At 35.9% G+C, this 16,225-nt stretch overlaps 1 protein-coding gene across 1 annotated transcript in view; it reads left to right on the top strand.

Annotated features, from left to right (window-relative positions):
* The first annotated feature begins 10,797 nt into the window (after positions 1 to 10,797).
* Positions 10,798 to 16,225, top strand: part of LOC150110566 (uncharacterized) — a 142,183-nt gene continuing 136,755 nt past the window's right edge. The window contains exon 1 of the mRNA XM_090394826.1: positions 10,798 to 10,936. The gene's annotated coding sequence lies outside the window, so the exon portion shown is untranslated. The remainder of the gene's footprint in view (positions 10,937 to 16,225) is intronic.

The following is a 16,225-nucleotide window of genomic DNA, read 5'->3' as shown; positions in this document are numbered from 1 at the left end:
TAACAGTATAATTAACTTTTATGCATTTCATTTACATTTCATAATACCGAATCAACAACAGTAAAGAACGCTTTGCTGAACTTTATAACCACAGGAGACGTGTGTGTGTTATATTGCATCTGTACTGAAGAATCAAAGCAACTTTGACTAATAATCCTCTGCGCTGCATATATATTGTCACAAATCTCTGGTGGGATTAATATGGTTTGAGACTATATTATGGTAAGTTTATTTCATGTTTCTAAATATTATTTATTCGTGAAATGAACTTACAGGGTTTCAGTAGAATGGCTTTTATAACCTGTAAACACGTGATTACATTGGTCAGTCCTCCTCTTCCTCCTCATAACACATGTCCTAAGAATTTCATCTTCTCTTTCTCAGGAAACTTTGTAACTTTTGCCATCAGTCTTTTTTTTTTTTTTTTTTTACTTCTTTTCCGATAGTCCATGTTTCTAAGGTGCATATTAATGAAAAGTGAGTTGATTATTTCTCATAAAACCTAGGCCCGAAAGTTGTTTATCAAAAAAAGTATTACTCACATTTGATAAAGTTATGACTACTAAAAATATTCGGTATCTTTCATTTTTGACTAATGGAAATTAAATGTGTTGTTTCCTTCCTAACCAGAGAATGTGGAATAAATGTTAGATTTATGTAGAGCCATAGCTTGCAAAGAGAGAAAGAGTGAAAAAAAGGAAGATAATTTATTTCTGAAGATCATAACACTAATGTCAGTTCATTATTACTATTTTAGCGAATTTCGTCATTGTATTGAATTTTTGTTGCAAGTTGATAGCACAGCGTAGATAAAAACTACAGATAAAAGTTTAATGACAGACCTTTCGTATCATTTAGATAAATGAATCGTCGATACTCTAGAGAAATTCTCCCTAAGCTAAAAGCATAAGTGTTGTCCATATATTTAAAAAAAATAACCGTCAAAATTGTCAAGAAGAGCTGTGTGTGTGTCTTCATGTATACACATTGCTCGGAAAGAAGACAATGGACACTATAGTGTGAGGGACAAACAGCCATGGCGCCCACCTTAGAGGACCTCCTTTCACTGCGATGACTGCAGCAGTCCTACAGGATAAACTTTCCACAAGCATACGATAGCGATCAATGGGGATTTTGGACCATTCTTCCTGTGGGCATGTAATGAGGTTCTGGGCTGTTATAGGGCCGAGGTTCCTTGACCTCACCCGAAGCCCTGGTTCATCCCACAGATATCCAATAGGGTTGAGATCAGAGGTCTGTGGTGACGTCCATGTTTCCAAACTATGCAGTAACAGTCTTCTAAATAGTGCATCGTCTTCCTGAAAGAGACAAGGGTCAATTCCATCGAAACGCCACAGAGTAGGAAGCATTGCATTGTCGAAAATGTTCAGATACCTTTCGGAGTTCAGTGTTCGTGGCACCACAAACAGAGATCCGAAGCCAAACCAGGACAAACAGGACCATACTCTCACACCGTCACCTCCGAATTTCGTAGTTGGTGTTACACAATCTGGTAAGAGATTTTCACTGGGCTTCACACCAATCCATCTGCTCGGTAGACGGTATGGCGTGATTTGTCGCTCCATAATACAGCTTTCTAAGCTTCCACTTCCCACTGTTCACGCCCCTTGCACCACTGAAGACGACGCTGCATGTTGGTTCGGGTAATGTGGGGCTTGCAACGTGCGGTCCTACCATGGAAATCCATTTCGTGAGCTTCGTTTCTGAATGTTTTTCTGCAGATTCGTTCCAGTCGATGCCCTGGAACTCCGCATTTAACGTTTCGGCCGACTAATGGCGATTTTTATATATTATCCTTCGCAGCAATCTACGGTCACGTTCGGTGAGTGTGGTGGGTTGTCCACTACGGGTAACACTTGCAGTTGGCTCCCTGCGCTTCCATTTCAGTATGGTATTATAGACTGTTGACCTATCACAACGTTGAGTCTACTTCTCTCAAGGTGACCTAGTCCATCTTTTCCATCCATTCATCTCCATCTATTCACTGGACATCATCAGATGCCATATGGTCACTCGGATGCTCGGTGATATGATGCCACACCAGGCTATCATAAAAGAATGTATATTTTTATGTATGCATATCTGATATTAGAAACAATCGCAAACATCCGTACCATGTGGGATTCAAACCGGCAGCCTATCGTCTGGAGAACTAACTGTTCAGCCATTTAGCACATTTTTCTTTATTTCTTTCTTATATATAGCCATGTCATATACGACTTCTTTAATTTTTCTTTTGTTTTCGTTTCTTTCTTTCTTTCTTTCTTTCTTTTTTTTTTTGTTTAAGTCTTGATCTACAAAGAGCCAGATTTCCTTTTGTTACCTTTCAGTAACTTCCTCTCTTGCAACCCTTTTAAAAACCAATCCGGTGGCATTTCTGTCGAAAATTTCGCTACAATAAACGACACATCACATCCCTTACTTTTCCAAGTCCCTTTTGTTCAGTGAAATTCTTGTACACATTTCAAGATTAAAGCATGGATAAGAGTTGACACGTAGTTTCTTAGTTGCGAAAGGGGGGGGGGAGAATCACTTCAGAATGCAATAAACTGTGGACAAAGGACTTGGGCTGCCTTCCATTCAATGACACTGAAAAGTGTTCCATAAAATCGAGAAGGGAGGGATGCGAACAACTCTTCCTCGTGGTACGGAGGTCACGTTCGATGTGGCCTTTTATTATAATAAAGGCTGTATCGCCAGTTCCTGCTGGATTTAGGGTGAAGAACGCGGAACTGCGATGTCAACTAAAGGTCTACGAATGACTCCGTGGTCAAAGTGAATGGTGACCTTTGCAAATAGCGTGAGTCACTTTGCACTAATCTTTGAATATTAAACCATTAGCACATCGAGCGGGTCAAAGTTTTCATTGTATTCTTCATAAACCAGTCCAGATAAGCGCAAGCAGTATATCACGTGCAGAGTCTCAGTCCCTGAGACTTCTTAACTTTAAAATATCTTCACCTTTTAACGCCTCGGAGCTGACTCCTAGCTAGCCGATAGAAATATTAGCTGGCAACGGCAGCAGACTGCTTGGGTTATTCGAACTCATTACGGCTGAATAGATGCATCGGTAATGTGTCAGCATCCCTTGGCAACTGCTGCTGCTGCTGCCATTGACGCTTGCTCGCTGCAAACTAACCGATTCAAGTGCGCGCGCGCACACACGCACACTGCTACACATTAGGATGGTGGGTTAACCAGCAAGGTCACGTAGGCGGAAGTCTCTTCGATCGTGTGATTCCATATGCGAAACATAGTTTCAAGTCACGCATTTATTTGTTTATTCTTTATGTGATTCGGATGAGTCCGCATCTTGGACCGTTCCACTCCAAACAAGCAGAAAATAAATGTGAATGGTTCACGAACTTTTTAACACGAAAATCATCCTGTTTCTTTTTCTTTTTATAAGTTACTTAAGAAGAAGTTCTTTCTAGGATTCATTCGCCCTGTCTTTTTTTTTTTTTTTTTTTTCTTTCTTCGAGATGATAGCAAATCTTGATGCACTTTTGTGGGACTTTTAAAGATGCCACAGTAGCCAAGTAGCGTCTACTGTAGAGAGAGAGAGAGAAATGGTAGAAGAATTGTGAAACGGGGCATGCATTGAATGATTATATTTTGGAATTCAAGTGTGAACAGAGTTTGTACTGTCATCCCAAACAAACTGATTAAGCAACTTTATTATTCATGCAACTCACAGGCACACCGTCGCACCCAAATGAATGTTGCATCCTGCCCATTGTTTACTATGAAAGCAAGCAGCTTAAACTTCAATTAATGTCAGATGGTTTTCTCGGGGACAATATCTTACTTAAGGAAGCCAAAACCCAATAAAAAAATACTAACCGTTGATGTGTCTAATTAAGAGACATCTGATTCTTCGAAGCAGAAATATAGTTTATTTTATTTTCAATTAGTGGAATATCGAAACACTTTTATCATCGTCAAGAAGCCCTGTGTTAGGCTGCTGTACAAACTCAGGAAAATATGCCTGAGGTGAGAAGGCGTACTTGTACTAATGTATTAAAAAAAAAAAGGAAGCAGAAACCTCGGCTGAATACCCTCTTGTAGCATGTATTTTCCCCAGGTAATATTAACATATGCATAGAAAACGTATATCCTAAAAACTGCTGCTACTATGTCATCGATATTTTAAAAAAAATCATTAGTACTTGAATAATGCTTAGAAATATTTCTCAATCTACTGGAAATGTTATATTTTACTAAATATAAACAATAATCGTTATTGTAATAAATGCTTCGATAGTAACAAGGGATTATAAGTTATCGAAAACAGTTTTAACGAAATAAGATTATAATTTATCAAAAAAATCACAAAAATTGTTGTAAACATTTAATAGAAAAAATTATAAAAATACGTCGCATTTTTATAATTTTGAGTTTTAATTTATTAGTTATAAATTATTGGTTATAATTAATTATAATTGTATGATTTATAATTTTAAATTATAAATAATATAATTATAATTCAAAATTATTAGTTATAATTTATCAAAAATGAAATATTTATTATGATTATTATTGTATAAATATTGGCAAATTAATGTCGACAACCACCTTGTATATTGACTGTGTCATCACAGTTGAATTACAGTTTAATTGAAGTGATTGATATGTAAAGGAAGACAAATGAATCTTACATCAAACTTTGTGATTGCGTTACAGGATTTGCTCCATCTTTTCCACGAGTTATTTAGGCTGAAAGTATAGCTGAGGATTGTTTATTATAGGATTTTATGGGTTTCATTGACCTTATCACAAAGTATCCCGAGTTTCTACTTGTCTCTCACGACGAATCCAGTAAGACCGGAAATCACTGTCAGGTCAGTGAAACCTTTAAAACATTATAATGAAAGTGGTTCTTAAGTGCATCTTTCAATTACGATGTTGCATATCAAGGCAGATTTCAGAAAAGGCTAAGCAAACTCTACACACATGTACACAGTTCAGGCAGTTGATGTTTTACGTCGCTCAGGTGTGAGACCATCCTGCTTATTGAAAGCAAATGGCATCAGAAAGTTCCATGTTTGGTGTTTCGGGATTATCTGCTTCTTGGTTTGTTCATGGCACTAATGTGCGATAGGTTTACATGCTTCTGGGTAGGATTTACATTTAAAAATAACGATGATAAAACTCAGATTACTCAGTCAGTAACTTTAGAAATAAAAAACTGACTGTAATTTATTTCAAAGAAAAACAATTATCTAAGAAGCCTGCTGTCATTCAGCCAAACGAATGTCTTTCATTTCATGATGTTCAGAGAGAGACGAATGATGCCAATGAAAAAATGTTTAATAATATGCCCATGGATTGATTCTTTTTCAAAATTACAATATGAGATAAGTAAGATCAGTTTTCGGTAATAACTCACTCCGATCATAGACTATTTCTGAAAATTCACATTCCACGTTTCCAGTAATTAGAAAATAATAAAAGGTCAGAGATCATGAGAAGGAAAAATCGTCGGTGGGTTATTGTTTAACAGGTGGCAAGGCCTCAAGAAACTGGTTGTTGTACTTTAGTTAGTGGTTCTAAATTAAGAATGAAAAAAATCCTTAATCGATGTTTGTTTTGTTCTTAAAGTGTCTGTTTAGTCTTTTGGTAAAATAATGTGACTATCGAGGCGGGGGGGGGGGGCTGATAGTGGAGAACAGATGAAGAATGAGAGTGAGAACGTTAAGAAGAAATAGTAAGAAGCCGAAGAGAAAACCGTTTTCGCTATCCATTAATTTAATTCCCAGTAATTACCTCTTCACACTGCTTACAATGGCAGATGCAAAGAAAGAACAAGAAAACATTTATATAACAAACACAGAACATGCTCAATAGGCTCACTATTCTCAGCGTATTTAGTGTGAACCATCAGGTATGATACGGGTCACTCAGGGGAGGACATCGTCTTCCTGGGATGAAATAGGTCGTCATCCTGGTGGAGGGCAGGATAATTGCACACGACTGCAGTCTAGACGTGGTTGTTAGGGAGGAGATACCTGCCCCCTCATCTATCACCACACAGGGGGTTCGGAAACTGTTTACAGGAAAAATGTGTCTTTATCTATCCGGAAGAGGTCTGATCCCTTGTCAGCTCCCTATGACGCCGAAGGTCGCGTGCGGATGTACTAGCCGCAGGCGATCTTACCTTCGGTATTTCTATCATTTTTAAACCACGTTCCTGTAGATCATGCACTCTGCTTACTGTAGCCACAACGCCGTTAATTATCGGTTGATGTTTACACAAACAATTTTATTTGCCATTATTTAAATATAAAATTTACTCGTAAATGACAGACGCATTATTATTACGTTTTACGTTCGTTCCACGAAAGTTATAAATCGATAGTATTAATATTAGTACGTGAGTGAGTGAGCTAAGGGTTAGATAAGGACCAGTTGTTCTAGAGAGCAAACATGAAACTTTTCCAAGCCACTTCAGGCCTCCAATAATCAGGATCGTAGTCCACACACAGAGCGATAAAATTCACCCACCACCTAAAGACATTCACAAACATCCATACTTACGGTGGAATTGGAGCTCATAGCCTGTTGTTCGAACAGCAAAGGCGATATTCTCTGCTGGCCCAACGTAACCTTCAACTCGAGTTTTTCAATTGAAGATTATGTTAGATTAATGCCATAGTTTGTTATTATTTCATGAAGTAGAACTGCTTAAACTTCACTGATTGTATATTCCACTACTACTTCATCTTTCCATTACATTGCTGAGGATCTATATGCAAAGGCAACAATCTGATAGTGTTTCAAAATTATCAGCGCAGTAATGAGAACGACTCATCTTTTTTTTCTCTTTGATTAGAAATGGTTCGAAAAGGACTCCAGGAATTTTTGAGAATTTTTCAACTGAAGATGTGAGTTTTTTGTATTTTTTCTCTCTCTTGGAAATCTGGGTTTTTATTCCTACAAAACAGACAAACCTGCTTGAGAACGAACCGAGTTAACAGACGTACATATTTGGTTTACCTAATTCCAAACGAAACTATTGTTCCAAGAGAGGATCATCCTACTTGTAATGTAGAATATATAATGTGATATATATATATATATATATATATATATATATATATATATACGCACTTCTACAAAAGAAATATCATTACACGTGTACAACACGATCTAAATATATTATCATGATATATTTGTATTCAATTAAAACACTACAGTTTTATCCTAAACCACTGCAAGTAATCGCCATTTGAAGCTACGTCATATGCAGAAAATGAAGTGAGAGTACATTTTTGTTTTTCCTAATCGGCTCAACACCATGCAGCGTATTCAGAGCATTTGAAATGCAGAATGAATGCCCATTTCGTAGGTGATAGGACTAGTGCATCCAGTTTACACTTTCAGATCTAGAGTAGGTCAACTGCCTGCCACCACTAGGATACGCACAAAGCCATTAAGAATCCGCAAAGCCACGAGCAATTTGAATCAGTGGCTCTCACAGACATCTGCACTATACCTTTTTGTCTTCTTTTATGTCACCATCGGAAACAGAGCACGTAAAGGAAAAAGGAAAGAACGGTGATTAAGTAAGCAAACTGCACGACAGATATGAGAGATAGTTAAGAAGAGATCTGTGAGAGGTAACGAAAAACTATGTATATTGTTCCCAACTTCGTACTATGTCATTAGGTACATAGGCAGCAAATAAACAGAAGAATCAAGTGATTATGCAAGTCTCCTAGACTTCTATTGAAGAAGTTTAGAAACAAAAATTCTAATTTAAAATAATAAAGAAGAAAAAATGGCATACAAAGAGGGAGATTATTCCACGATTTTTTTTCCCCTTCGCATCCTGATACATTCATGGATAACGAGCTTTTCTAGTGAATCAAAGTAAATTGTATTTGACTAAACAAGAAATCACATTCTTGTTTAGTCTTTTATCCAATTGTACGCAAACAAAGTTTGCCGTCCATTATCTTTCATATTTACTTCGATTATATGTGAAATGCATCATTTACTAGGCAAACAGGATTATTTCCAATATGATACGCAACGTACGTAATGCGAATCAGAGTGTGTTCCTTAATTCAATATGTCCTACAACAAATCCTTTGATACACAAGGACAAAGTTCACTACTTTAACCATCGACACAGAAGCTTACCGTTCACCAAATATAATACACTACTGTTATTTGAATATCTTCGTTATAACGTAGACGTACGAAGATACTTGTGGTAAAAACAGCGGTCTCTTCAACGGCAGATGTTTGGCTCTGTTTAAACTTCGAGTGCCACTTCATCGTCCATACAAAATGTTGCATATGACAAGTCAATGCGCACGCGCGGGAGTGTGTGTGTGTGTGATTCTATGTATATGTGCGTGCATGTGTGGTGGCGTATAAGTGTATGTGTGGTGGCGCATGTTCTCCTAATAGAGAAGCGCACATCCATCTTGTCCCGCAGCCATGACAGGGTTGAGTGTTTTTATTTTATTTTTTATTTATTCTCTTTTAGATAACTTAAAGTATTGTAGAATGAAAGACCTCTTTGAACAGCAAAAACTTTCGATCTTAGCACAAGATAACTTGATCCAGTGTAAACTTAAATGGAGGATCATTAGCTTATTATGATTCTCTTTTCTCTCTTTCTATCTCTCTCTCGTTTTTTTAAGCAAACGACCTTAATGGTTTCTGCTACGACTGACCTTGAGATGATAAATGACTGAAATGAGAGCACATCTCGCGCTTTATGCCAACCCAAAGCGTGACCTATTTGCTCACTGCGATACGAGAGGAGGCCGGAATTAGGCAGAACCTTCTCACTTCCCAGGGAAAGAATCATCGATACCATTTGCTACGACAAACACATCATTAGTGTCTGTAATGTCTGCATATATAATATGTGTTTGTGCTCGCTCTGCGATCACGCTGCTCGTTACACGGGAAATATCAGAATGAGCGCGTGCTCGAATATGGATTGTAATGCTTAGACATCGCTGACTTCCCTTGTTATTTGTTCTGGCTCAGAGCACGATCGTTGACTGAGACTTTAATTTGAATGATTCAATTTCTTATTCTGTAGCTAGTTAAGATATTAGAAACCAAGAGGGGACGATGAAAAAAAAAAAAAAATGGCCAGCCTGCATTTTTATGGTGATTTTGACAGTTCTTAACATATCTAATGCGATGATATAACGCATATCGTTGTCATATGATCCGAAGAGAATTTTGTTAGACATTTAAGATAGCATATGGAAGTGATAATTGCGAGTAAACAGATAAATATGTAGCTCGTTACTGTTCTGCCATATCGAAAAGATTCGGTCATCTCATGCGCCTTTAAGTTTAAAAATATCACTTTAAAGGCGCATGAGATGACCGAATCTTTTCGGTCATCTCATGCTTAGTCCAGTCTAATGTATACGTTTACGTTATTGACTGACATCAATAACGTAAACGTATACATTAGACTGGACTAAGATAAGATATTAATGAATTCGTGCTTTTAATAAATGAATTGTATTAGTTCGCAATTTTACCGCCTCACTTATTCGTCGCCACTTGTACGAGTATATTCCATTCTTTATTGCATATTTTTAAAATTTTAGATTTAGTTATTTATTCTTGTGCTATTTATGCCACCTAAATACAAAACACTTAAACTTATTAAAACATAGCTCACTTAAAAAGTAGAGATTGAACTGCAATTGTTAATGAAGTCATTGACAATCAGGCAGTATGCAAATTACATTTGGTGCCTTGGTACACATTCAGAACCATCGTGTACTTTTGGTTGAAAAGACATGGATCGAATCCCATTTAAGACTAGTGAAGTAGGTAGTATTATTAAGACTTTTTAACTAAATGTTGGTTGGTTAGAACTACGCCGATGCTGCTAACACAATGTCTGTAAATTCCAAGTATTCTTCTGGTGTCAGTTTGCCTGTTTTGTGGCATGAAACACTCGAGTTTCCGGAAGAGAAAAACTCTGCCTCCCCCGTATGTTGAACTGAAGCCCTAATACTCGTAGGAAGGTGTCCAAGTTCTTCCGGGAAGTTAGATTTTTATATAAACTTAATAGACAAACCTGCACGAGAATACTCGCAATTTAGATATCCATTTCCTTCCTGCTCACTGCAAATTAAGTTGTTCGCTTTGGAAACAGTTTTAATTTTATAACGTCTTGAAAACCAACAAAAAGTGTCTCTAATGGTACCTGGATGTTGGTATTCAATTATTACGGATGATAATTGGCGACCTGAAGTTCAAAAAGTTGTATGTTTGGTCTCTGAAATTTAGAGGTTCCGAATTATGTATAAACAAAAACATAAAAATAATTAAAAGTAAAAAAAATCATAAAAAGTCCTTAGTCCACCCATGGTACTAATGTCCTAAAGGTGTTTGCAACCTTTCGTTAACGGGAGCCACCTAAAACAACGAGTGAGAGAAAAATTCTTCAAATGAGATACTGAAGTATGTCCTAGGTAATAACATGTGTGCCCTTCTTTAAATTCCATTCTATTTACGAAATAATATAATGAACACATCTGCTAGATATCTTCTCGTTCTGAAACTCCTTAGTATTTTTCAGTTCGAATTTATGGATTCGAACTGAAATGGATATATTAAACAATTTATTATTATGTGACACCTCCAGGGAGTCCAAAGACTCATCGAGGGAGCGCATCTAATCTATAGCTCTCTGCCTCCACCAACTATCCCAACGCCATCTACCGTCCATCACCACCACCACTAGTATTTTCACAGCCAATCACAAAACATCCATGCCTACAGCGGGATTCGAACCCGCCGCCTTTTGGCTGGAAAGCGGATACGGTAGCCACTCGTCCAACCAGGCCGTTTTGATTCATGATACAGTAGGGGATAGTCAAAGCTTAATGAAATCAGTAGTACTTCATTCAGAGGCACATCGGTAAGTTGTTTTATTATTTTTAAATACCATTATCATTATAATGAGTTAAACAAGTTTTTTTTTATCTTATTTCTTTCGATCTCTTCCTAGAGTCTTTCAGAGATTCAATGTTCCATTCAATGTTTATATTGTACCTCAGTTAATTAGAAAAGTTAACAGAAGATCGGCTGTTTTCTGTTATATGGATTAGCACACCGAGGATAGTTTTTTCCTCTTTAAGGGATGGAGCAGGGACTGGAGCCCATAATTTTTTGAGTGAGCTGCTTAATCTGCTTTTAACCACCAAAATATTTAATAATTTAATTATCAATAACAGGTGAAATCGATCCAAGAAAAATTACACCTATCGAAATCTTTCTAGCTTTTATGAACTGTATATACAGGGTGTTTCAAAAAGAATGACCCGATTTCAAATAATTATATTTAATAATGAAAATGTGGTACAGTTACAAAATAAATTACCAAGTATGAAGTGAGGCCTAAAATTCCACTCACCACAATTACAAATGCTCAATGTGCCCTCCACCTGCTGCACGGACAACATCAAGCCGGTAGCTAAATTCTTTTTGCTATTTGCATACAAATATTTGTTCTCATCAGGACAAAAAACAGAATAAATTAAAAATACAAAGACGTTTTTGATTTGGATATTTCCTGCAACATTCAAATAGTAGAGATTCTTTTTTTCCTTGTGTGTGTGATATTTTAAGGGGAATATCATACGAGGTTTTAACAAGACAACATTAATGTTAGTCGCCTTAATTCTAAGACTTAAAGATCATACATCTCCTTGGCTTCTAAATAGTTCTATTTATTTTTATTTTTATTCTTTTTTTCTGATCTGTTTTATCTCTCCAGTATTCTCAGATGCCAGATAAGCTCAGTATCACATTTCCGGGTGAAAAGATCAGTACATGAGTTTGTATTCCCCAATCACTTTCAAGTGAGATGGCACCACCAGCATGCCTTAACTGGTGACGTCGTCACAAATAATAGCAGACAGTTCAAAGAACCTTGAAGAAAAAAAAAAAAGTTATTTTATAGTTTACTTACCGAATGAATGTTTATATTAACTTAAAAACGAAAAAAGAAATCCCTGAGTAGACTCTGAGAAACATAAGAGGATGAAGGTTTGTATTAAATGTAGATAATTTGCAGATATTTTATCCTACAAATTTCTTGTGGCCTACTATAAGTTCAGTTTATGTTGTTAATCATAAGTTAGGAAAGTAGCTGAGGACAGATATTTTTCTTTTAGGATAAAGTGCCGATGTAAGAGAATATTTTCTTTGTATCCCATGGTGTTAATACAAAAGTGAAATGAACTAAAGAACTGCTTTTTACAGATCATTCCCATAAAGAAAAAAATAAATAAAGCGTATCGAGTAGATTTCTTAACACCAGGAAACATTGCCGATAGCGCCCTCCAGTGATGGAGCTTTTTTTTTTTTTTTTTTTTTTACGAAATGCCTGAAATAAAAAGACATTTGTTAGTGTCAAAGGTAACACCTCGTTGAATCTCCCTCGAAGTTGTTATTTAATCTCCTGCGTGGCTAGTTAAAGTCTTTTTTAACCGATGTCTGCTGTCAAGGGAATCTTCGTACAAACAGTTCAAAGACTAAACTAATAAATTGCATTTAAAGGTTCTAGAATATCTCATTTGATCTGGTTACAACGGCTTACATAAGTGTCACTAATTTCTCCATGCATCAGTTAAGAACGCAATAAAATATTTGGCAATTGGCCAACAAGAAACTCGTGTAAACAACAAGGAGAAGTGTGATGGGATGGTTTGGGATGCCAGTTGAAACATTAGTTCACGTCACAATGAGTAATTGGAATTTTGACACATGCACACACACACACACACACACATACACACAAAGGGGCGACGTTAGGAAATGTAAAATGAAGGACAATTTGGTGACATCTTAATAACTTCGTCCTTAAATCAATCTTATACCAAGCAGGAACTTCCTGGAAACTAAAAACTGTCTTAGAAACAAAATGAGGCTATACCTTCCTGACAGCGTATCCAACATTCTACGTTCTTTATTAGACAGTGTAAGAATGTCACGCAAGACGAACTAGGAAGTTGTCCTAATGTTGCATGGGACAGGGGAGGAAGGCATCTTGCTCTGAAGTCACAAATTTTAATGATGCTGTTCTCTCGTTACAATGCATGCCAGAACTTGTTTTTAGTGTTCCAGGATTGAGAGGAACCGTGGAGTATTTTCCTAAACCATAGTATTATTTATAATCCTGTCACCCACAAGCTCCTTTCAGCTTCAAACAGGTCACACGAAGGAGGAAGAAGTTCAAACTTACGTATAAATAAACAACGAACTACTGAAGCATTCCCGTTACTGTGTTACGAGGTCAACGGTTGATTTACTGAAATATAAAAACGATTTCCAAAAAAAAAAAAAGTTTACATAATTCTAGTAGGAGAGTATGGAATAATTCCCAAACAAATAAAATGATTAAAGCTGCATTTTTCATTTTAACAGTGCAAGTATATTTGTCCAAATATATTTGGACTTATATCGAAATATCCGTGAACAATGGCTAATATTGTATTAACAAACCACAAAATATGTCATTTGGAGAGGATGATTACACTATAATGTAAGAAAAGTTCAAGAACACGAGTTGTAAATATTTTTAATTTTTAAAAAGGTCTTCATTCAATTTATTCGAATTGTTTTTATTGCTTCCATATTTTAGTACTGTTTGGTATCGAAACTGTTATGAATATTTCCATTATAGCTCTACCATCTTCGTTTATTTTTAAATAAAATCTTGCAAACAAGGTTTTATGTGAAGATTTTTATTTTATTTGTCGGTTTTTTGTGTTCTTTAAAATAAATTCTTTTTCTCTTTCGACTTTCAAATGCTCCTTGGCAAGGAGCAACTTACCAATACATCAGTTCCATAAAATTATACTATAATTATTTCATGCAGCCACCTGAGTTCATTTATCTGTGATTGGTGCAATAACATGGCATGAATCTTCAAAATGAGTACAGCACTATTAGGAAATATGTAGTTTATGTTTATGTATTAGCAATGATCGTTCACATTAAAGTCAAAAGATGGCGCCACTTCACAAACTTCATTAAGGAAATATTTGGATAATATTGTTTAAATCATTTACATTCGTTAAAGTTGATTCTTTGTTATTACAACAGCGAATTAAGCGCAACAGAAATTAAAATTTACGCAGAAGAATAACAAAACCATGGTTATTTTTAATAAAACAACTTTCGGTTTTCAAAAATGCGTTATCTTATATTTTTTTTTCTCTTTCACCTAGCGAAAAGAGAGAACCAAATGTTTAGTGACCTTTAACTGTCGTTAAGTGCAGGTCCCTTCATGTGAGGTACCCTCAACAGTCTCACCTTCTGTGAACGTCCTTCCCTGACAGCAGGTTTTCACTCGTGTTGTTGTTTGTAGTAACCTATCTAGTTTTTGACATTTTCCTTTAACTTTCTTTTCTTCTTTTTTCATTCTTTCCTGTTTTTCAAGTTTGAGAAAAGAAAGTGTTGTTTTCTTTGTCGGTTCTAATTATTCTTTCTGCATATTAAATAAGCCAAAGCCTGTTGCTCGAATTATGCACAGCTGATTCCGGTTGTTCCACAGCAAGGCAGACAGTAATGAATTTGATGCCAAAGTTTTATTTTGATTACCCCAGCTCCCCTTACACACTTTGAAATGGAGTGGGTTTCGACGTGATGTAAATAAACAAACTTTTTAATGGTGTCTGGCTACCTAATAGAGTTTTGTTATATTTTAACTGCAGGTTTGCATATTCCGTACAATATAATCCATATGATTTTTTTTTTGTAGAAAATATCAGAGTAAATGAAATAAAAAAATATTAAACAATCAACAATCAAAAAATTATTAATTCATATTTAATGGAGGAATATATCAGTTAATCCCGAGAACTAATAATCCAACTTAAGAAGGCATGCATTCCGCACGTTGATCCAAGTGATGTAGTAGAATGACAGGATCTGATTCACCTTTTAAGCATGTTAAATGGAGGTCATTCACGTACTCCCCCACTTCCTCATCACATACACGAACCCTCCTCTTCATTGGTTTTAAGCGAAATAACTTTAGGGTAATTATCAGGTTTCTTCTTATTAGTTTCTTTTCATTTTTTTTTTTAAATAAATGAGTTACATTTACATCATTAGTACTTTCTCACACTTATTATACTCCATTTCAGTTGCAGAAATGGAGGGATCAAGCCAAACTTTCAGTGGAGAACTCCGGATGATACAAAGACTAAGATCGCTTTAGACACACTGATTAGGTCATCAGCATTGTTTTTATTTGATTTGATTTTAACTTGAAACGCTAGAAGACTTTTGCAATACTATAAATAAAACAAAAAAAGCTCATTCGATGTACATGTTTTTTATATTTTCTTGATGAAGACAGAGAAGGAATATAGAGGAAGATCATCGCGACAGTAGGTAGACTTCTGCAAAACTTAAGTGAAACTTTATTTTAAAAAAAAATGCCGTAAAGACATACAAATAGAAGAAACTTTTCAGCGCATTCCATTGATGTACAAAAACAACATAAATAGTATTACAGCAAATTACTTTTTAATTATTGACGAATATGAAGGTATGCTTTTGGTAGAGGTGTGCTAATCATGCACCTCTACCAAAAAACAACTCAATCTACTGATATAATAATAATAATAATAATAATAATAATAATAATAATGAATATAGGCTTATTTTGGCGATGAAGAGGCGTACGTAATTGTTGACACCCACTTATCTTGGTGTGACGCCGTACAGGAGCTTGATATACCCACGAACATCTGGAAGAAACCACAGTGAAGGTTACCGCTACTACTAATCATATCATTAACAAAGTGACTAGTATGTCAAGGGACTGTGAATAGAACTCACTGCGAACAGATGCGCTATCCCTTGTGTACTCAACAGCTAAACAGTGTGCTCATATGTAGTGTGGAAGTGCATCAATAAATTAGTAGGCTAAATGAATGAAATCATGCGAATTATCAGAGAAATACTGAGAAGAACATCAACTGTTCCACTGGTAGCTTTGTCAAATGTCCTTCGTTTAACATTCACCGCGGAGCTCTAGAAATTAGAAAATATAACCAAAATAAGAGAAAAATTCGATTTATCCTTACAGACATTTATAAATTCTTCCATTCGTGGCATTCATCTGGTCAAAAGAATCATTCATTAATGCAAAAACAGATGTTGCTGAAAATGAAGTGTCCAGTATGTATAT

Source organism: Typopeltis vanoorti, chromosome 1 (assembly GCF_054136105.1).
Source record: "Typopeltis vanoorti isolate ZY-2024b chromosome 1, IOZ_Tvanoo_1.0, whole genome shotgun sequence".
Classification (NCBI taxonomy): Eukaryota; Metazoa; Arthropoda; class Arachnida; order Uropygi; family Thelyphonidae; genus Typopeltis; species Typopeltis vanoorti.
Note: the sequence above shows the minus strand (reverse complement) of the source record. Positions and strands in the feature narration are given on the sequence as shown.